At 42.6% G+C, this 23,547-nt stretch overlaps 1 protein-coding gene across 9 annotated transcripts in view; it reads right to left on the reverse strand.

The window, feature by feature from the left end:
• tiam2a (TIAM Rac1 associated GEF 2a) overlaps positions 1-23,547 on the reverse strand; it is a 92,258-nt gene that overhangs the window by 54,626 nt on the left and 14,085 nt on the right. For 5 of the 9 annotated variants that reach the window (XM_069536417.1, XM_020084915.2, XM_020084914.2 and 2 more), the window contains exon 1: positions 17,119-17,259. The exons of 3 other annotated variants lie outside the window; for them this stretch is intronic. The gene's annotated coding sequence lies outside the window, so the exon portion shown is untranslated. Of the gene's footprint in view, positions 1-11,806; positions 11,877-17,118; positions 17,260-23,547 lie in introns of those variants that run through there. One more of the 9 variants, XM_069536414.1, reaches the window with a different exon arrangement.

The following is a 23,547-nucleotide window of genomic DNA, read 5'->3' on the forward strand; positions in this document are numbered from 1 at the left end:
GCTAAAAGGCTGGTCGACAAACACACTCTGAGGCTGAGAAAGAAAATAGGAAAAGCATGTTGGACCACTGGGAGGCATATTCATATAGAGCAGGTGGTGGGTGTAATTTCAACTAGCCAATGGTCTGACCTCTAATTAAGATCAATTAAGGCCCCAACAAGCTCTCCTGAGTCAAAGTAAATCCCTTTATATCCAAAAATCTGGATGTCTAAGTCTGGCATGCATCTCAGCGTAGTTTCCATAAAGGTCTTCAAATGCTGAAAAGATGCCTTACCTGATAGTGGTGCATTGCTCCACATCATGATAATTAGCCATTCACAAAATACTAGAGCACGATTATCGGTTGGTCTATAATAATCATCTGACATGAGGCTTTCACTAACATATCAATATCTGCATATATGATTGTCAATATGCGCCAATACTTTTTTCTATATAGTTCTATATATTTATGCCTATATATTTGGTTTAGTTGTCTTTTATTTATAATTATTCAAAATAAAGTTTAACTTCTTAAGCCTAAAATAAATGTCTTTGTCATAAGTATTTGATAAAGACTTTTTTGGAATCATTGTAACTTTTATTTAATATATGTACATTTGTTGACAGATATATCTGTATGGGAAATTTGTACTTATAATCACCATGAGCATTGGCCCCTCAAAATCCATATCAGTCGAGCTCTACAAAATACTCTACCTCTGAGGAAGAAATGAATGTAAAAGGTATGTCAGGAAATCAGTACTATTACTGTGTGTGTGTGTGTGTTTGTGTGTGTGTGTGTGTGTGTGTGTGTGTGTGTGTGTGTGTGTGGTGACACAGCACAGCTTTGCTTTGGGATAATGCTCTCAAACACCAGGAATTTCCACCGATGCTGAGCTCTAGATGAGCCCTGAAGACAAAAATCCTCTGCTCTAATTTGCGTCCCCAATAACAAGTTGAACCAACATATGCCCGACAGTAGACAGTGCAGTCAGGTTAGGTGAGCCTCAGTGGTTGGAGCACTTCCATTGTCTTCCTGCACCATGCAACCTCCCACTTGTACTAATTTGACACAGTGGTTAGTTGTTTTAATTTCAAACTTTTCAAACTACATATGAAAATGTCACAATGTGCGCTGCGTCATTTTCATGGCCAATTGAGTTTTTTGGAAATTTTTTCAGAAATTTATTGACCAAAAGCAATTTTTGAAAATGACAGGAAACATTAGTTGCAGCCCTATTGTGCCGTTAACAATGCAATGACATGGACTGCTTAACTTAAAAGGTTGTAATAATTAGAGAGTGATTCTAAATGTATACAGCACATTGGCTCCAGCCTCTTAGATGAATGCATTCCAGTTGTGCTGAACTGATAGAGGAAGGTGCCTGAACATTATGACTTTAATATAAAGTACATAAACTATGTCACATTTAATCGCAGACAGGGTACTTGCAATCGCTGATGAAAACCTCTTTCTGGTCGAGTGATGCTTATGGGACCGGGGATGAGGGGGAAGAGAGTTGTGGGGGGAAGTCAGAGGGAGAAATATGAGTTTTCAGTCAGCGTGGAAATATATCTTGTCTCCTTCCTTAACAGTGTGATGGAGCCACTCTCATGGCTGGAAGCCGTTTATGGTTTGATGACATTGATTATGCTGCTCGCTGGGGACTGTGGTCTGCGGCAATTTGCAAACAAAACATCCATGGGAGGAAATAAATTGATCTTAATTGCTCATTGTGGTAGATTAGTACCTTGCCTTATTATCTAGGGGTCTGGAAATACATTGGAAAAAAGGGGGTTGGAGGAATTCAGGGTGTAGACTGATGGAATTTACTCAAGTTGGATGCTCTAAGTCAGGGTGAAAGGTCAAGTCTTTTGTTTGGTCTCCAGCTTCCACCCTCAATTCCATCCTGCCTCTCTAACAACTCTAAAACTATTGTGGTGTATCTGAATATATTATATAACTGAACTTAAACTAGAATAGCACTCACTTAATAGAATATTGCACACACTTGAAATATCTCGCAATGTAAGTGAAAAGAAATCCTGGACCAGAACAGGATTCTTCCCTTACCCATACTGCATCCTTCTACAAAGTTCACTGGTAATTAGTCTTAACATAATTTTGACATTGAAATCCATTATTCCCTGACAAATGTCTCAATGTTAATAAGAATAATTCTTGGATCTGCTCCTTTATTCTCATCTGCACCAAAATTGCAGTTGTTTTTGTGTAATCTTACTTTCAAACAAACAGACTGGGGTGAAAACATATAACATCCAAGGTGAAATTGAACAGTTAGTTAAACTAAGCTTAAACAGAAAAAAATTTACTCTTACACCTGAACAGTAAAGGTTAAAAACCAAACACTAGATTACAAATGTGTCTCTGATTTTCTGTGACATTTGAATTATTCCAAAGGTTATCCCTCCTACTATCTCGCCTCTATCCCTCATCCCCCGCTTCATCATCCTCCTGTCTCATACAGTGAAATCTCTACCTTCTGCCAGCCTCCCCTGCCGTCAGCTCAGTTCATTTTCTACAGATTGGAACTCCTGTCAGACGGGACAGCCCACAACAGAGAGAGTCCAACACCAACTTTAAATTAACTGAGATGTGTCACAACATGCAGAATCTGAACTAACAAAAAGAGGGGTGAAGTATGCCTCTGTGTGTGTGTGTGTGTGTGTGTGTGTGTGTGTGTGTGTGTGTGTGTGTGTGTGTGTGTGTGTAAGTGTGTAAGGACAATGCCTGAGGGTTTACTCTCTGCTGTGGTGTAAACAATCATCTGAGGGTTTGTTTAAAGGAGACAATGACTTGGAACATCCTCAAGGGGGTGCCGGTATCCTTCTGCCACCTCCTTGTGTTTATGCACTGTAACATGTGTGTATTTTGAATGACAGAGGGAGGGACAGGTTGGCAGCGTTCATGAAAAAAGATGGAAAGTGTGTGAACTGCAGCAAACAGCTGGAAGACTGCAGGTGCAAGTCTGCTTCTCTGCAAACTAAGCGGTTTAATGGACAGAGGAAGGTCAATTTTAGGGTTAAATCTGTGACAGGAGAAGACAGACACACACAGATTTTTTAGCTATATTGATTTTACAGTGTAATTAATATGCTCTTTGGCACACCTCAACATCTGTGCAGAACATCCCAGCCTTTTTGTTTGGTCAGCTTCACTTTATTATGACATAGAAGCACACAGTGTCAAAGCAAATGAAAGTGAGCTTTAAGAGCCCCTATCTTTCAGGTACATAGTTACAGAGAAATTACCAGGAGGTGAAGGTAAAAGTAATAAAAGTGATTAAACACATCGAAACCAGATTCTTAAGAAGCCAAGGGGTCAGTTAAGAGACCTGGAGGCTGAGTGAAAAACAAGCTTACACCTAGCCGTGCCCGGGAAGACGGGGCAAAGCACGGCGACAGCTTCCTTGTACAATGGGGAAGGACAGATATCTAATTATCTCTCCACCGATAAGAGATAGAGAGGGAAAAGTACCTTTGAGTTGGAGAGAAGGTAAACAGTTGTTAACCTTCAGGAAGGTCAGTTTAAATTTCGGGCGTCATCAGTGCAAGGTTTGCAGTTGCTTTGCATATTTTGCACATATGAGTGAGAACGCCTGCATAACACAGCTGCTTTCAACTCATTTCCAAACTGTATTATCTCCACTGGAATTGGCTGTGGCTGTCATTTGTGCGCCACGGGATAATCTGTCACACGCTGCGTGGAGCGAGCTCGAGTGATTAATACAATCAGCCTGCTCCCTAGCTAATTACCATAGCAATAGCCACTGTAGTGGTACTGCGGCTGCCGCGTGAGAGACACACTCCGGGCTCCCTGAGGTGATCCATCAGAGATCATTGACAACTGCAGTACAATACCTGTCATAGCGAGCCAGCTGCTAGAGGTCACACACAGAATCACCAGAGGTTTCAGGAGGAAACAATGAGGTACTGGGGATTTGGGAACAGGTAGATGAGTCGAGTGCATGTACAGTACTCCAAGTCGCACACACATTGATAGTGACACACACAAACGCAGCATCAATCACCGGACTCAACGGGAAACAAAAATCTATCGAGGGAGCAGATATCGATTCATGTGCGATTTAAAAAGGACCAATTGAATCTTTCAAAGTGTCCCAGTCGTGATCAAGCATAATAAAGTCTGCGCCTTCTGATTTAAAATGACATATGGCTGGTGACTACAGCTCTATCTGCGGGTAGTGGGGCAAACAACCAACTTTGGCTTCTCCCCATACACACAAACACACACACATCTGCTCAGCTGGCACACACTGCTGCAGCGGAGGGCCAAACCGTCTGCATCCAGATGCTCGCTGGGTATGTATGCGAGTGTAGGAGTGTGTGGCTCTTACTCACATCCATCACTGCCACAGACGTGCAGTAATCCCTCCCTGCATTCTTGAGGAGCTCTGACGCCAGGGAGGGATTCTGCCCTTGTGTCCCCCCACCCCCCATACCGTGGGTGAGAAGCACAACTCATTCATTGCCCCAAGAGCAAACTTTTTTGACTCTGCCAAGACTTAAACTTCATTCAGAAATCTGTGTGTGTGAGCTCATGGATCACTAACATAGGGAAGCCCGAGGACAGGTTGCCCCTAATGGATATGGTAATTCAAACGTTGTCTCCTTGTGCCAAGTGAGAGCATATGTTCATGGTAAACCAGCAATCCAACTGGCAGTGTCTGTCCTTTAATGGCCTATTAAGGGCCAAAGCTAAGATCGTAGTCAGGCTAAAGAGAACATGAATCACTCAGCTCGTTCTGATCAAATTCATTAGCATTATTCTCTTGACCATGCTGTCAGAATGTCAGACTGATAACACCAGTGACCTGGAAAACCAACCAATAAAAATGATAAGTCGACAAGAAATACAAAATGATGTATCGACTGGGTTGCGGGTATTGTTGGTGCTCGGCTCAGCACTTTTGCCAACACTTATCCATCACACTCATGTCAATTAATGCTGTAAACTGACAGGCCAAAGCCAGGATGATGCTTTACGTCTATTATTAGGGGTGGTTAGACTAGTCTGGGCCTGCCTGGTTGGTTTGCTCATCGCGATCAAAGTTAAGATATATAACAAAGGAGCTGATGTTCAGCTCGCCATTAGAGGCCATTACCTGAGGCAATTACTGTCCACATAAAAGCCTGTCTTTACACATTAGCAGGACTGACAGATTGTGTTTGTTAAGTGCTCTGGACTGACTTTACCTGGTGAGAGCCAACCTGATCTGTTTTATTCTTCCTCGCTTCAAAAGCACTGACATTTAAAGAAACGCCTGAAACAAGTGAAAAAGAACCGGCAAACAAGCAGAATAATCCTCCTCTCTGCCAAAGAGGAGGATTAACTTTTTTTAAGCTAATTTTTTGTTTTGCTTATTAGGGCTGACTGTTTTTTTTTTTTTATAGCTGTGAGCTTGGATCACATCACAAATGCATCAGATGACATAGTGTAGGAATGAAATACGTTTCTTTTTAAAATAAAAAATGAATGCGATGATTCACCATTGAAACTTTAGTATTCTCGTCACTCTGATGAGCCTCTGTGCAACGAGCATACATCCTCGTGTCTAGCTCGGCGGAGTGGTGCTGGCCAGCCGGCTGTAGATTGTGTGATAAAGCGGGGAGTTGTCAGCATCAGGTTGTGGAACTACATCAGAGGTCTGGCTAAATGACAGCTAAATAAACCATCCATCAGGTGAAATCAGCCCTGTTTAGATACGTCTTGCTGGATATAGGATCTAAATGAATGCATGTTTATGCACATAGTTTATAGATGTCCTGAAACACCCCTCTAGTCTGTAATAAGGAAGCATCCTCACCTTAGTAAACATAAATCTGCGTTAACTTAACCTTACCATCGTCTAAAGTTTCTCACGGCTACTGGCTCTCTACTCATGAGCAAAAAACAACCAACAATCTCTGCTGAGCTGGCCGTTGATCAGAGGTGGGTACATTTCTAAAGCAATAAATTAACTTATTGCAATCTCACATTTACAGGCGAGCAGAAACAATATTGCTCCCCTTATCATTAACCAAATGTTTTGTTGTTATTGTAGCTTCAGGCCCAGCTGGTTATGATATAACAGTATCTAAAACCATGTACTGCCCACAGCACGGGAGGGAAATCTGAGCTGGACTAGTGTCTGCTCTGCATCCCGAAAGCACTGATGATGGGTGAGACAGCTGGTGAGGAGCCAGGAAAAAACATGCACCAACAATTTGCATTGACTTCCCCACATTGCAGATAGTCTGACCAAAACCGTATCCCTAACCTTAACCATGACCAACTAATGCCTAACCCGAACCTTAACCTAACCACAATTAACATCACACCCCTAACCTTAAACAGGACCTCAGGAATTATGTTTTGCCTCATTAGGCCTGGGTTATTTCCCCATGAGGTCTACTGGTCCTGACAAGATCAGCGTTTAAGCTGGAAAAGGTCCTAAAGAGGTGACAAAAATGAGTCCACACACCATCACAAACACAGAAAATGTAGTCATCACCACAGTCACCACATTTGGGTGCCTGAGGTTTCTCTGCTCATGCAGAAGGCTCCATCTATCTGCAAACATATGGGAAAGCCATTGTGTGTAAATAAAAGAGCGTCACACAGACAAAAGAATAATGCACTGTTGAAACCACGTTCTTATTTGTGTCGATCCACGCGTCATTTGATTAGTGTTGCATCAGACCAAAGATTTGTAAGAGTCTTTGCTGACATCATTCTGGTTCAATAGCCAATAAACAGCTACACCTGGAAGAATAAAACAGCACATGACGATCTGTGGTGAGAAGTGACGTGTGGCCTTTTTTTTTTTTGAGAGTGAAATAAGGACAATAAGGAGAATAAGGCTCCTTAGCAGAAGGGAGCTCAATACTCACAAACAGGTTTAACACCTGCAATGATTGAGTGTGGTCACAACTCTGCATGTCTACTTGTTTCTTTTCCAGCAGATGCTTAGTCAGTGAAGAACACATGACCTAGTTTCTGTACAAAAAACTGTGTCATAGGTTTGCATGCATTTCACTGGCTGATGTATAAATTGTTGTATGAAAGCTGCTTAACAAATATTTGCTTGGCAAAACGTGTGAGTGAGTGTTAAAGTTTGAGAATTGTATATTTGTCTTTGAGAGTAAGAACATATTTTGACTCGTGTGCAAAGCTCACGCTAAAAGGAGCACAAGTGTCGAGATTCGATTTCACCGTTGAATTATCACAAGAAATTAGCTGGGAGCCGTTATCGACCTATAATCCACCACAGGTGCTCGACAATGCACCCGGGCGGCTTTGTGAATTAACTGGGAATGTTAAATAAACCCAAGGACAAAGACTGACCTGTGCGAGGGATGAGGGAAATACCTAAACCAGTTTCTCGAGTCACGCGAACTCAGAGGCACGTGAGCTAAAATCGACTGCAGCAGAGACAAATCCTTGCAAAGCAAACTCCTTTGTCCTACTCTGCAAAAGCCTTTTCATGAAGGAATGTGGTTCAAACAGACGTGACAACACAGAAACAAGCCAGTGTGGGCACCCAGTGGCACCTCTCCGAAACACATGGCAAGGCTCGGCTAAGCGCTAGCAGCTGTGCCACATGTGCACCACTTTTACCGACATGATTAAATTAAGGTCCCTGCCAAACTCATCATTATGCAATCCATATAGGGGAGGCTCAAGAATGTCAATGAGGAGTCATCATAGTTTCGTCATGCACAAGGAAACAAGAACGTTTTACATTTACAGTTGCAGACTGTAAATCTACAAAGTATTCCATCATACAGGGCTTCTTTTGTCACTTGGGCTCTGATAGGCCAGTCCTTCATTTTTATCCTGCAAAATGAATTCCTCAACCAATTAAATTACTGCTCTCAGGCAGATGTGACAACCCAGTGATGTCCCATAGGACGGGCTGGAGGAATCGACAGGCAGATGCTCCGACCGGCAGAGGTCACGGAGGGTCAAGCTGTTCCATTATGAGAGGACAAGGGTGGTATTTATTCACAGCCTTCTCCTTCTAAGTAGGGGTGGGCCCAGAGGGAATGGAGATGGATACTTAACCCTTGAGGCAAACAGCTCTCTACAATTCATCCACTGTTTCTCTCATTGCTGGTAGAGATACAGCTACTGGTCCTCCCACTCAAAACCCAGATATTCACAGATTATGTGACTCTTGAATGATCAAGAGAAAGTGCTGCCACCCAGGCTGGATAGTAACTGAAAAGAATAATACCCACTGCCAAGACTCATGCACTGCAACCCACTTTAAACAGCAGTAATGACCACAGAGGCGTATAGTGGTTTAAACAATCTAACCTGATCCGACTTGTCTGCAGCATCTGTGAGACTGTTTTGCCTCAGATCAGATCAAAGTGGCTCAAATGTTCCTCTGAAAACAGCACATGAAAATGATTGCAAGGTTTTTCAACATTTTTCACGCTATGGATGGATGTGTCTTGGCCTTGGTCTGCTGTGGCTAGCCAGAGTGTATTACATGGCTTGCCAAAAAAGGCCCAGGCATTGAACGTGATGATACGGCTGCTGGTAAAAGATTGGAAAGAATGACTGCAGTCCTCTAGCTTGTTAAAATACTTGTTGGCTTAGAAAAAAAATCCTGCGGCACTGTATGATAGCATGATTAGCAAAAGCAGCAGGCATGTCTACAAAACACACACACACAGGCTGTATCATCATTAGGTTCAATTAAAAATTGGTTAAAAAAGCATAAGAGAAACAAGTGTGTTGATTTCCATTTTTTAATCAAGAATCTCATCACATACAGGACCCATGATTCACAGAGTCAAAGGAAAGAGTGACCTGATGCATGAGACTAATAATACAGCAATGACTCCTTAAGTGCAGCTCCTTGAACTGCAACAATCATCTCAACTGTCAGGAAACACCAGTTCCTGCCATTTCTCAACATTGTTATTATTAGTTTAAGCTGGGGTATGCCAGTACAAACCATCGCTCTGTATAATGTCGTTATTAGCATTAGAAAGAAAGTTTCCAGTGAGACCGATTTCTCCACGCGAGTAGACCACAGGGCATGTCGATGGAGATGAAACCGCTCGCTCGCAAGCACACAAAATTACTACCGAGGAGCAGGACGAGAGCCTAAAGAGACAAGGATGGTTTTCTAAAATAGCTTCAAGAAAATAGGACGGGTTATTAAAGTCATTCTTTTACAGTAAGACTCTGTGCCAGGCAGAAGCAGACATGTGGACTGAGAGAAATGGCAATCACTAGTGAAAAGTGTCATGATGGATTCAAGCCTGAGTGCAGACACCCGAGGCACGAAAAGTGAAATTAATCTTTCTAGTAGTACTTTGTATTGATGGAGAATATGGAATCTAGTAACACACACACAAACACAATGAAGACTATCCAGTCCATGTCAGTGGTTAGAGTGACACAACACCCACCACCTATTAAGTCACCAGTCGGGACATGCTCCTCGGATCACTAATCTCATAAAACTGTGAATAAATGATTTCACCCTCTAAAGGGTAAATGATTTATAATGAATAACTTCACCACTGTACGCGTTCACTTTACACCAGATTGTGTCACATGCAGGGTGAATATCAATGAGTATTTAAAAGTGTGGTTGCTTTAGATAGAGAAAAAAATGAAGCATCAGTGAAAGGGGCATTTTTTCTCCTTCGATAAGCTGGCAAAAGGATTCCTGCCATGAAAGCAGATGAGCTACAGGTCAAAACTTCAACAGAGTGAAATGCCAACCGGCTGCGCCCAGACATCTGCTCCTTCCACATGGAGAAAGGCTATGAAGTAGTTATGCCACAAACACACTTTTCTGCTAGAAAGAATGCAGCCAGAAGAGCTGCCTTACAACACATGCACCACCATGGCCCTGCATACCTCAGCAGTGATTTTTATAATATAAACGCACAAAGGACATGCACATTCCCTGGGAGCTGTGAGTCAGTCATTTCCATTTGACCACACAGAGAGACAGTCCAAACTGTACACGACTTGCTCTCACAAGAGTAAGTCAGACCAGGGAGGGAGGTTTGCAGGGTCAAGTGAGACAACCCATACTAGCTACTGTGCCCATCATGTCATACAGTCTCAAGAAGACTATAAGACAAACTATTGTATGGGCTTGACCTTGTGCTGTGAATTGGCATAAAACAGTATTGAACTGAATAGGAAGAGGTGGGATCACTGTGCAGCAAAGCTCTGGAAGCCTAAAGCCAAGTCACACCGCTTTAAGTTTTGCAGTATTCAAAATGTATATTGGTACTGTTCTACTTTGTGTGCCAAAAAAACTTTGATTGGCTTCCACCAGGAAACTTCAGTTATCGTAATATGGATCTTTGTGATAGAAGAGCTCAAAAGTTTGGGATGTGCCCTTTTTGCTTTTGTTCCAATAGTAAGATGAGAAGGGTGATATGACATATGGGTACATGTACATATAAGTTTAGCTTAGCATAAACAAATCAAACTATTCCCTCAAACCTGTGTTGTGTTGCTGTCCTCAGTCGGTGTCTGAGAACCTTTCTTGGATTGGAGGTGTAGTGCTTGGAGAGAAGTACCAGGACTAATTTATAAGAAAAAAAGCACGTAGCATTCATACTGAAAGTGCACAAGTGCAAAACGCCGAAAATGAAGAACGCAAACTTTTTTTCCAGATTAATGAAACAACATGCACACACGTCAGATTTAAAGGTGAAGGGAAAAAAAATTGTCGGAATGTGAGGAAACCTGTTGTAGCCCTCTATACCTATTGGAATCATCCAAAACTACAGGATCATTAAATTTAGCTCTATAATCTATAAAATTAAACAAAAATATTTTATTCCCAAAATGGGCTTTAAGCAGAAAGGTAAAAATCATACAGTGTGTATCAGTGGGATCTTAACCTCCACTCTGGGACATCATTTGGAAATGGAAGTTTGAAGGTGAGCACAGTTTAATTATTTTGTGTAAATGGCCTTAAGCTCTATGCGTCTGACTGCACAGTTCACCTCAGTGATTTTACACACACATGCATGGGCAGAGTTTGCGTGAAAGTGTACACATTCTTCTGTCAACTTTGTTTTTATAGATCCCAACGTTTGCGTGAAAAGTAGCGTACGCAAAAAATGGGGTCTGAAATATATCTACGCAACGGTTATGAATTAGGCCCCAGATCAGCGGTAGTCTATAAACCTAAGCAGGTCACTTTCTTGGCTCCAGCACCTTTAATAACATTAGGATTGAGCTGCAGACAATTTACAAGTCAGCCTCTCCAATGACAGTTGAATGTCAAATACCATTAATAGCCTCTGATACCACCGTGTACACACACAGAAAACATGTGCCTGCTGTTTTTACTGCAGCCCGGTGATCAGTAGCCATAAGGTCCAGAGATTCAGTCTTGGTCCATTGAGATTGAATAATCCTCTGACACAGTTTTGAACCTGTGTTGGCTAGACTGCTAAAACTTTAAAAGCGTGGCATTTATGAGAGCATGGCAGCATCCGCCGTCAGACCGTTTGGGGAGGATGCTGTATTAATATTGCAGGACCTGCTCAGGTTGCAACAAGCTGAGCACTAACCTGCACTCTGTGTAATCTGCTTGACTTGTCATTGACCCATGGAGAAACCTGCCCCCAGTAATACTGACCTTCTTGACTTTGTATAATATAGTCCTCTTGTGTGCTGATGGTGAGTTTATTCGATCACAGTGATTCTGGTTGAAAAATGTGCCTGAACCTGGAGCCAATGCTGTGCTACATGACGGAACCTGGAGGTGCACGAGTTGGAAAGATTTCTCTTTTCTTTTTGTACCTGCTTCCATCAACTGTGAAAACCACAAATGCTGTGGACTGTGCAGCCAAGATGGCATGAGGTACGAACCAGGCAGCGTGGTCCCCCTGGGTAAGAGAGAGTGAACCCTGTTAAACAGCTCATGCAACAGCCAAGCAGAAGTCATGTCCTGGCGATAGCAGAGCATAGAAAAGTAGACTTTTAAAAGTTTCTGGAAGATGGGGCAAACCCAAGTCAACTGTGGTGGGAAATGGAAAAGTCTTGTCAATCTTTGGGCGGTTACAGAGGGTACTGTAAAAATAAACAACACCGACTTGTATTAGATTGATGGTATGATGCACATTTTACACCTTTTCCTTCTATTTCAGAGGCATAAACTACAAAAACTGATGAAATTGATGAAATATTCTTGCAACTACTGTTGACTTGCTCTTATCTTTTCAATACTTTCCTTCACTCGTACATCCGTTTTCCTTTTGACAGCTAAGGCCTGTTGGCTGAATAAGCCTTGAAGATTATATCGCCTCGGGAGACACGTTATTTGGATACATTTACTTCTTTGGAGAAAGCTTTAATTGAGCATGTTCACTAAGTGCATGCCAGGGTTGTCACTGACCTAAAGCAATCAGGACCCTTTCTCTGTTTACGCTGGCCAGGCGCCAAATGACTGAACCAACATGACAAAAGCCTGCAGACTGAAGTGGAGTAAAGAGCTAATCTTGTTCGGTGATCAAACCACTGACTGCTAAAGCAGGGATGGGGCTGGACAGGAAGAGGAGTACTAATGAGCCTGAAAATGTTCCTCAACATGACACAAATGCATTGGCTGCCAAACACCATCCAAAGCACTTCACGTCTGTCACAAAGCCCAGGAAAGTCTGCAGATAAGGTCACATAGTGTGCAACGCAGCTCACTGGAGCGAGCTACTGAGCAAGCAAAAAAAGGAAACAACATCAATATCTTATGAGACTAAAGATTTATGGCAATTCTGTTTTGAGATGGCTGATATATGGCTGCTAAAGATAAGAGTGATAAATGGATTATTAGATAGAGTTAGATCCATGTGTGGTCGGTAATGGATTGTGTGCACATCACAACTCTCTCTCTCATCTGCTCTTTATAACTTACTGTCCTAAGATTCATCATTTACTCAGAAGATCAGATTATGATCAGATACTAAACACGCTTTGGTGTTGGAAAGATGTGTAATCTAATTTCAGTATGAAAAGCAGATCCATCTTAACATGCAGATCAATCACTGCTTTGATTATTTTACATTTACTTCTGAATGTCTTAGCACCATTTGTTGCCACACTTGATGAGCTGTACAAAATAAATAAGAGGGTGGGTTTTCTAACTTTCAACAAAAAACAATCTCCAATCTCCAATAAATCTCCACCCACCTATGAGCAGATGGGATGTGAAGGAGTAAGTGTGTACCCACAGTTTTCTCCATCCATCATGGAGGACAATACAAGACACATGGCACCAACTGAACATCACAGCACCGAGCACTTTGGCCTGTGGTACCAGCTGTGTTTGCCTTTCCAATAGAGCAAGGATTGCGAGTGAGACCTTATGGCTACTGGACCAGGGTAGGGCAGATCAATCCCAATTTCTATTGTTTAAGGATTGACCAGTGAAGGAAGGAGTGGGGGAGTGTGTGGTGCAAAATGGATTATTTCCATTCAAAGAGGGCTGCTGATTGTCCGAACAATGCAGCAACACGTGCTGCCGTTTGAAGCAGGCCTCAGAAATAAAATATATCAAAAATGCATTGCACACAGGCATGATGCAACTTGTCAGTTTCCAGCTTGAATTCACATTGAATGTTCAAACTGGATTTTACCCAGCATCAATGTGCTGAAAGAATACACCTTCAGAATATAAGATCAGACACTCACACTGGGTTCTCCCTAGCAGCCAGATAAAGATATAGACCGATGTGTGAATACCAGGAAATAACTTCTGTATCTCCTTATCCTCTCCATACCATTGTTCATATATTTTGATCATCAAACTACTTCATGTGTCCACTGCGTATAAATGACTTGATCTGGTTCAAAGTGCTGAAACGGGACCTTTTCCAGACTGAAATATTTTACGTCGTCTGGTGCGCTCACAGGAATTACACGCACTGCTACTCAACAGCTACCATGGGGGCCTTTTGTCTCATGTACACCAATCGCTATATGATTTATATGACCATCAATAAAAGAACCGTAATGGTGTGTCTTCCAGTTATTTCTTTCTGGGTTAATGGAAATTGGAATCACATAGTGAAGTCGTAAGAGCCACCCTGCTCCCTTGTTCACCTACACCCCAATCATCTGCTTGGTAACTCTTAATCTGATACCTTGTTTGACACATTGTAAAAACTCCCATCACCATTTAATCTTTATTTTGTGTGTGTGTGTGTGTGTGTGTGTGTGTGTGTGTATACCTCGTGGGCTATTCTTGAGCAGGGGACCCAGAAGGGGTTCAATTCAATTTAGACCTACACATTAATCTTCTCAAAGGCAGTGGAGTTCTGGTTGTTCACTAAGAGCGTGAATGGGTGCATCGGTTCAGCTGGATGACACTACGGCGCTCTGCTGGGCTGGACAGAAGCTTCCTGTGAGTGCAGCAGAGCAACGGATCTCGTGTTGAAGGAGATACACAAAACACAGCTGAGTGAACAAATCCCTCAAAGTGGATGGGGCTAAGTGTGTGTGTTTTTGTGTGTCCGGCAGCTCAGTAGCTATAAAAAAATAAGTTAAACTAAAAATAACTGAGTTATCCTGCAAACATGGTACAAAAGTATCTCTTTTCAGTTGATTCAGTAGTTTGTTATTTTTGTCAAAACTGCGACCACCTGACTGAATTTGGGAATATAAGTGGTTGTGGTAACGGCTGACCTGTAGTTGGTGGCACCAGGATGGGGTCAAAGCCAGCCGTGTGCCTCTCAGGGAGTGCGGGAGCAAATGAAAAGTCTTGGCCAAGTTGCTGTCAGCACCAGCTTTTAGTCAGTCGAGCTTTTTATAGCAGACAGTCCAGACGCTGCAGGCCGCGCACTACCAGCAAACACTTCGAAAGCCAAATATAATCTCAACCGCAGCAGTGAAAAATAGAAGCATACAAGCTACTATTATACTGTTTTTAACTGGAATAAAAGCGAGGGCATTTCATTATAATCTAGAGTCAGAGTGAATATGTGGCGAAGTGGAAAAAGTTCACGTTTTTGTTGATCTGGATTTGATCCACTTCAAACCCTTTTGTCTGGAAGATGCAGCAGTCATGTTTCCCCTGCAGCGCCTCTCTACCTAGAGACAGGCCTTCATCCCCGTGTGACAATAAGCACAGATGTTACCCTTGCCTGATAAGTCACATGCACGCCACCTTATATGGAGAAAAATGTTGCCGGGGGAGAAGACGTGAAACATTGGTGTTTCTCAGCCAGTGTTCTAGCACTTGAGAATTAACGACACAGCCTGTAGAAGAGAGCAAATCTTTTTTCTCACTCGACAAAGGTTGTTCACACAGGGCATCAAAAGAAACAAAGACAAGGAGAGTGAGTGAGATGGTTCCTCTTCTTTACATAACTCCACAAAGTTACATGCAGCAAATCAACTGATTTCAAAACACACTGTTTCATACAGGGGGGAGGTTTCTGAGGGATTATGTCACTGTCTGATGATTTTACCGAGCACTTCTTAAATTAGACGAGCGACGAGCTGAGGATGCCTGCGAAGTGACTCCATGCCATCCAGAGAGGGGGGGGGTAGCATTACATCTCTCTTTTATCAATGGTAAACAACTTTGACAAGTGGCATCTCCTGCAAAATGTGCAACTCGTGGCACCAAAGGAGAAAGTGAACAAGCAAGGCGATTATATATTTTCCACTGGGAAGGAAATTACGGGCCACACTGAATCAATATCACTCTTGGCTCAAGACAGACCCCTGTCTCAACCCAATGGGGAAAAACAGAATAATAAAAACATAATGTTCCCTGTGGCTGTGGTTGAGGATTTCGTTGCCACAAATATGTGAGCTGCAAAGGACAGAGTATCCAAACAGAGCCACGGCTTCTGACCCGGCGATTTTGTTACTGAAAAGTAAACCCAGGGTGCACACATGAGGACAACAGCAATTATGTAAAAGTACAAGTCCATTAAAAAGGCAGGGGAGCTGAAACGGCTGATGAAACAAAGACCAACCACACAGCATGCCTTCCCCCTTCAGAAAAATAAACAGATCACATTCTTGGGCGTCTTTTCTTTTCTGCTAATTTTATGGGCCGAGTCTAATTCCTGCTCCCAGTAAATGATTGCAAAGAATTCACTGTGCATCCTCTTATCAAATCTATCAATCAATAACCTCTAATCACGATAATGACAACTTGACACGTCACATTTCCTCAAGACTTAACTTCACCACCACAGCTGTGAGATTATTGGACAGACTCCAGCCGTCAGACAGATCAATGAGCAGGCCAGCCTCTCCGAGTCAAACATTAGCCTGAGTTTTTATTATTACAACCCTCCCCTGCAGCGTGGCTAAGGTAGCAAGCAACAACACTGACACCTTCACGTGAGGGTTTCCATGACAGAGGGCCCACCGTGCCAAAAGGCATTCCCCGGCCCTTCCTCCTGTTTGCTCTGGGCGGGACCCTTCACTCCAGGGGTCTCGGGGTCCCTTTTGTTGCTTCTGTATGTGGCCAGGGAGCCCTTCCACCCCAGCACCCGGCCAAACAATAATACAAGTGGAGGGTAAATCACATCCAAACACAACAGCAGCAGAACATACCCCAACAGTTAGTGGAAGGATCAGGACTCACAATCTCTCAGTTCATAAATCAGACCAAAGAAAAGGGCAATGACCCTGCTGGGGGTTGCATGTTGAACATCTTCACACTTAATGAAACCTACATGCCTTTAGTGAAGTGCATAGAACAGAGTGCAATTCATTGTATTCATCATAGTATATCAATTTCCCACAGAAAAAGATTTAATGGCATGTGTTGCATTGCAATGAAAAGTGATCATAAGCACCCAGGCTGGTGGTTTTAATTTATGATAAATCTAAGATGGATGGGTCTATGTTGAAACCCCCTTACGCCATGGACCCACTGACGACTATCACATGCTCCCACACTGATTTACAACACACACAACAACCACGGACCACACACTGGTGAGATTAATTCAGGATATTACACAAACATCCTCCCAACTTTAGTTTGCCGGACGCGTTTGAGGTGAACACGCTGGTGCGTTTACGCGTCAAAGCGGACAAAGCGCGCACGGAGATGAGTCCGATTTGACTGGAGAACAAGTTCGCTCGCAACTTACCGGCTGACGTTTCCTTTACCGCGACAGACTGGAGGAAGTGAGCACGTGTCCCCCTCTTCACAGCCGCGGAATATAACGAGGCTGCGTTGGAGAGAAAGCGTAAAAAGAACACGGGACCTGGTTGGAGGGAGTACTTCCACGGTTCCTCTCGTCTCCGGATCAAATGTTCATGGGACGAAGCGCCAAGAGGCAGCGGACTCCTCCCAGACACTGTGGGGTTAAACTCCTCCTTCCCACGGACACTGAGGAGAAGTGAGGGGGGTGGAGGTGGTTGTGTTTCCAGGGATTAATGACGTGTAGATCTAAGTATACGTTTAAACAGGTACAGCACGTGTACCCAAACCATGGTTCGTGGACCTGAAAGAGGTCCCTCAGGGTTATGTCCAGGGTCCTCATCCTATAAAGGTCATCTATGTGCTTCATCGTAGTTAAAGGGGCAATTCACTTCCACCGGTTTTACACGTTCCTTTCATTTCATGTGCTTGATTCTGTTATTATTTTATTACTTTGAACAGAAAGCCTGTTTTATGAGCTGAAGATAATGGGCATTTAGGAGGCAGGGGAGAATGAATAAAAGACGCCATCAGAGTGCAGCATACTACGACTGCGTATCACACTTGGAGTTGTTATATTATGAGAAATAAATTCATAATATTGCCAGAATTGGTTGAGAGTTGTAATGTCACAAGAAATAAAGCAATAATATCATGAAATTAAAATCATAATATTGTAAGAAATAGAGTAAAGTCATAATATTACGAGAAATAAAATAATATTGAGAGAATAAAGTAATAATATTGAGAGAATGAAGTCATAATATTACGAGAAATAAAGTCATAATATTGAGAGAATAAAGTCATAATATTAAGAGAATAAAGTCATAATATTACGAAACGTGTCTTTTTTATTTTCTCGACTATTTTGATAGACAAATTTATTCTCATAATATCGTGACTTTTTTCTCATTAAATAACTACTTTTACTTGTAACATTGCAGTTTTCTCCTCAATTCTAACTTTAATCTCTTAATATTATAATATTTTTATTTTATTCTCAAAATCTCATGTATTGTTTCTTCAATATGGTCCTTATTCTCTGTTATAGTATACTAGAGACTAAAACTTTAAAATTTCTCTACCTATGCTGCTTCGATTTTAACATTTTTATTTACTCTCTCTCTTGTCAGTCATCCAATTGAATGGTGGTGAAATACTATATAGTTAAGAGTATATTTAAAACATTTAAGGCACAGAATTAGAGCAAAGACTGAAGCACGCACAGTCGTGTTTACAAGTCTGCTTAACAGATGCGTCCACACCTTTGTTGTGCCATATGTTCCACATGGACTCTTGCAGCCATGGGCAGATGACCTTAGCAGACACCCGTAGACATGCAGGTGCGGGAACAATAAATCAAACTTAAGACAATGTTCTAGATATTGTAATGTCACCAGTGATTCAGGATGATAGAATATCCTTAGACAGAATAATACTTCAAGATCAACTTTTATATTTAGGTGTGTAGTCCAGTGAGAATCTGTTTGGTAGACCTTGGCCTGAGCAGTTTCCTGCCCTCAGGTTCCCTCCCAGCTTTTTGGCTGGCGGTGAACAAGGTGAGCAGCAAACCTGCCTGTCACATGAACTCCACTGATATGCAGACTGATACGAAACAGGTTTGGTCTCCTCAGACAATCAACCAGCATGCAAGATAAGAGACAGATCATTGTAGTTCCCAGGACTGACGTAAAAGTGCACATTCCTCTCTTTCATTTTCTCTCTTTCATCCTCATTCGAATGTCTCTGTACTCCCAGTTGCGACGAGCAGGCCTTCCTTCCTGCAATCTCATTTGCGATGCTCGTAAAACCTTGTGTTTCATAATGTGGCACTTTAGCCAGACCCATCTACAGCAATCTGCATATCAGGTTGTTTACAGTTGCTACAGTGGGGTTGGATTGGAGATGCCTATCTGCCTGCTGCCCATTGTAGCAGCAGATTCTGTAACACTCTGTTCCTTTCATCACAGGCTGATCGAGATCTGTCTGTGCTTCGAGCAGTCTCTCATTCCCCCTCGGCAAGTTCTCAACTCCAGTTCGCCAAGGCATATCATCCAAATATCTAATTATGTGTCTTCAGGAGTGTCAGGGGATTATACGTACGAATGAGGCCGTGAATCATCCAGAGGAACCATCACTGCAATTGATCCACGGGGCAAATGTCATCAGTGGTACGAGTGACGAGCCACAGAGCCTCGCCCTGTATGTAATGTGGTTCAATGCAGCAGTCTGGAAACATTCAAAGCCACACTGAGGTTCTGTGTCGTCTGGCAGCCACCAGGAGTCTCTGGTCACTCTGTATCTCATTAGATATAATTGACTCTGACGGACATCCTGCCACTCGTCTTCCCTTTCTGTACATCTGTTGGTCTGACACACGACAACAGCCCTGACTGACTGTGCCTTTCCCATGAACTTGCAAAGACAAGACTCAAGAACCAAGGAGAGCTGAAATGTCAGTCCTGCCAGTTCATTGCTCTAAAACACAACAGGGAGCAGAAAAACTGTGAGCTCAGCTCAGTTTTTTTTTGTGCTGACGCTGAACAAATATTCCACAAATACGCACAAAGATATGGACTCACACACTTTTACACACTTATCAACACTTCAGCACCTCCTCCGTCCCTTAAATGAGCCTTCTCAACACCTTCGGTCCCACCACGCTGACTGTCACCGCTTGGTTCTGCCACTATGGCCACTCTAATAGGGTGGTCATAGCAATTGTATGCATGTGTGAGACTGTGTGGGTTACTGTAGTGAGAGATGAAGAGGGAATCAGCAGATGCACCTGCTAAGCCTTTTTTCTCACCTCTCTTACTGCTGCCCATAGTACAATATGATCCAGCCATTATTACCACTGTATGAGGTGCTGAGCTGGGAGCACCAGCCTGCTCAGTGTCCACATGTAATTATCCAAGCTCATTTGTCATGTAGCCTGTCATGGCTCACTGCGGCCGGGAGAAAATTGTCGTGTACAGTCGTTTCAAAGGGCTGGTGTGGACGGTGCTCTGCGGTTGTCTGGACGGGAAGTTGGGCTCCTATGTGACAGCGTCCGGAAAACACAATGACAGAGTTGTCTTAAGGTGTGTTTGTGCATGTGTGAGACAGACAGAGGGAGGGCTATAATCAGACACTCTCATGCCACACCCTGAGACAACTCCTTTCTTGTTTCTAAATACAGCCACCAACATTAAAGTGTCCTCCACCACCACAAAGAGGCTGCAGCAGCTTCGCACAATAGACAAAGGACATTTTTATGCAGGGAAAGGCAATGGAAGGGCACGGGTGACGATAAGGTGCTATTTGAAAAAGCCTGGCTATTTTAGAAAAGCTTTTAACCGAACACGACAGGTCTGATCCAAGTGATAGCTCGCACACTCCTAAGGGTCGAACTAATGAAAAATCAATGATGACAACGAGTGAACTGTGTCACTGCAGCCAATCTCATGCCAGTTTCATTCAAGACCTTGGACAGTACGGTGACTGATTTATCCACCTCTACATATGAGTTCATTAGCATTGAATAAACTCTTTTATTGTGATTCAGTAGAAAAGCTTTTAAAGTGAATTCCTTGATCTGTAAAAATGACTCAACAGAGATGTCAGTGACTGTCTCGTTGTGTGATGAGATAAATCCAGCAGGAGTTGAAAGTGATGGCTGATCGGGCAGAATGATGCTTGATGGGGCAGCTGTCTGCGCCGCTATCAAAGGACACATTAAACCTCTGTGGATATAAGGGTGTGGGAAACCACATGTACAGTATGTGACGGATCTGCTCCGCACAAGTTGCCTCGTGTGGGCGTCTGACTGCTTGCCCGTCTGCCACACGGAAATGTCATTACTGAGACGAGAGTGAGAGCAACACAGAGCAGGGACGGGGGATGGATGCGCCTCAGCTGTTGATTACTTGAGTTCTAGGTGAAGAAGGTGTCACAAGGGTGTGAGAGAATGAGGGGCGGAGTTAGGTTTTTGTGTCCCTGCATTTGGAGAAAAGATTCAAGATATGATAAAAGAGGAGAATGGGATTATAAGGTGAGGCTGCACCTGTGGGAAGTACATCTGGGAATGTTATTGAACTGATCAAATATAAACTCTACTGGTGCAGGCAAAAGTGAGCTCATTTTTTAAGGTGTGGTTGCTTTAGCAGATCAACTGTCAACAAAATCAACTCCTGATGAATTTTCTGGTCAAATGGACACATTCCTGTTTTGTCAGTGAAAAAAATCACTGTTGCACATGTAAAAGTCAATAAATACAAAAACGTCTATGTGCCAGAAGTTCAATTGCGTCATAACATCACACAGCATCAGTGTCTTGAATTCTAAAATGCAGAAAAGAAGAAGAATTTGTGTGTCCACCATGTTTCTATCACTGCCTATCAGAGCTGGAGCCGATGAAAACTCTACTGCAGAGTAATTTGACCAGAAAGTGAATGCTGATTGTATCCATTCCCATTGCAGACAAATGCCACATATAAGTGTTTTTTTTTTTTTTGTCTGGAGGAAAAGAGGCTTAAGAGAGCAGATACCTTCACCTCTCAGACCCCATCAAACAGTCATCATCAACACAGCATTGTGGTACCATTTGGCCTTCACGGTCATTTCTGTTAAGAAATGGCAAACAAGTTCAAGATTGTTCTAGATTATGCTGAGCCGCTTAGAGAAATTCCAAATTGTGCAAAATCAGTTCGCACATTGTATTAAACAAAATAAAACCAAGCTAAGCTGCCGGATGTTAACATTGAGGATTATCCAGTCATTGTTTCAAGTGACATACAGCAGCAAATCTGTATAAAACAGTAGTTGCTAGACAAAACTCCTGCAGGATATTTTGCCTTTAATGACAAATATCTTCATGTGCACTCATTCAGCTACTCCCGGATAAACATGTGCTTGCACACCTTCAGCTTTGAATTTCATGCAGAGCATGAGCCAGGATGTGCATTTATTGAGGCAACAACAGTGCAGTTTTGTTGTTATGTGGAACCTCACATGCCTGTGAAGTAGTGATTAACCCTCAAAAGATAAGACAAAATGCAAATTTACACTATACCACAAAATCCATTCAACCATGAACAGCAACTTGTTTTCTTACTGTCACATTAAAAAACGGTTTGATTCCAACATCCGAATATGTTTATTTACCATGCAGTGAATTCAGTTCACAGTATAACCTAATGCTTTCTTACTCAGGTAAGCTTATACATAAGAGCATCTGTATGAAAAAGTAAAATCTGTTTTAGAAAGTTACAAACTAAGCCTGTGAGTCACGTTTTTTAAAAATCTGTTATCCCCTTTTTACCCTTTATGTTTTATGTGAACTAAATTCCTACCTTTTATCAATTTCCTCTCAGGGAACACTCACCACCTACATTAAGTCAAACACATTTGGCTGCAAATCTCTGCAATAGCGAATCACTCTGCGGTGACTGACAAGGAAATTGCTTGTCCTAAAAAGTCATGTTTGTCTTCCCATCAGGTCGTGTCAAGTCTGGCACATGGAGGCACCGTGCCATGTCCAAACATGGAGGAAGAAAATATGACTGATGGACTGGTAGTGGACAGCTCAACATGATGTCAGCATGACACGAGGCCTCGATCTAAAATATGTACCTATAAAACAGACGCACCAGTTTTGATGTTTTCTTCAATGGAATATGGGGCAGATTTGACAATGACAAAGTAAAGAGTACTGTATGTATGTAAGTAGCTAAATATAACCCACAGGAGAGAGGGAAGGACATAAATGATTGAGAGACTGTGGGGAGATTACTTTATGAAAGAAAGATCAGGACCGGACAGGCCTTGTCTTTTATGGACTCCCACTGAAAGAGAATGAGGGAGCAGTCTGCAGCTCTGGGCTGGCGTGACAGTTTAAGCTCCTTCAAATCTCTTCACTCCTGGTCAAATGACTACAACCACATCCCTGCAGCCAAAGGCCAGCTGAGGGGAATCCACAGCAAACAGAGGGACACTTTATTGAGTTATCATAAGCTTAAATTGAGTCAAATGAGAAGAACATGCTACAGGCCAACAAGCATACACAGAGCTCTATTCAGTGAAGTAAATGGTAAGAACTGATTCCAATGAGTCAAATGCAATCGTTCACTCTGAAGTGTAATCGGATTTGTGTTGGGATAAATTCTGCTCATTCTAACTCAAAAAGGGTGACAGACAAACTGAAGACCAGCCAGGCCAATCTGACACAAACAACCCGGAGCAGAGAGGTAAAGGCTGTGAATGACAAATGTGTTAATTACATTCTTTACTCACATTCTTTAATTGCAACAACATTCAACCGCACAACTACGATTTCACTAGTAATTAAAACTACGATTGCCTCGTTCTGCAATGTGGACGATGTCGAGGTGTTAGA

Source organism: Paralichthys olivaceus, chromosome 12, assembly GCF_024713975.1.
Source record: "Paralichthys olivaceus isolate ysfri-2021 chromosome 12, ASM2471397v2, whole genome shotgun sequence".
Taxonomy (NCBI): domain Eukaryota; kingdom Metazoa; phylum Chordata; class Actinopteri; order Pleuronectiformes; family Paralichthyidae; genus Paralichthys; species Paralichthys olivaceus.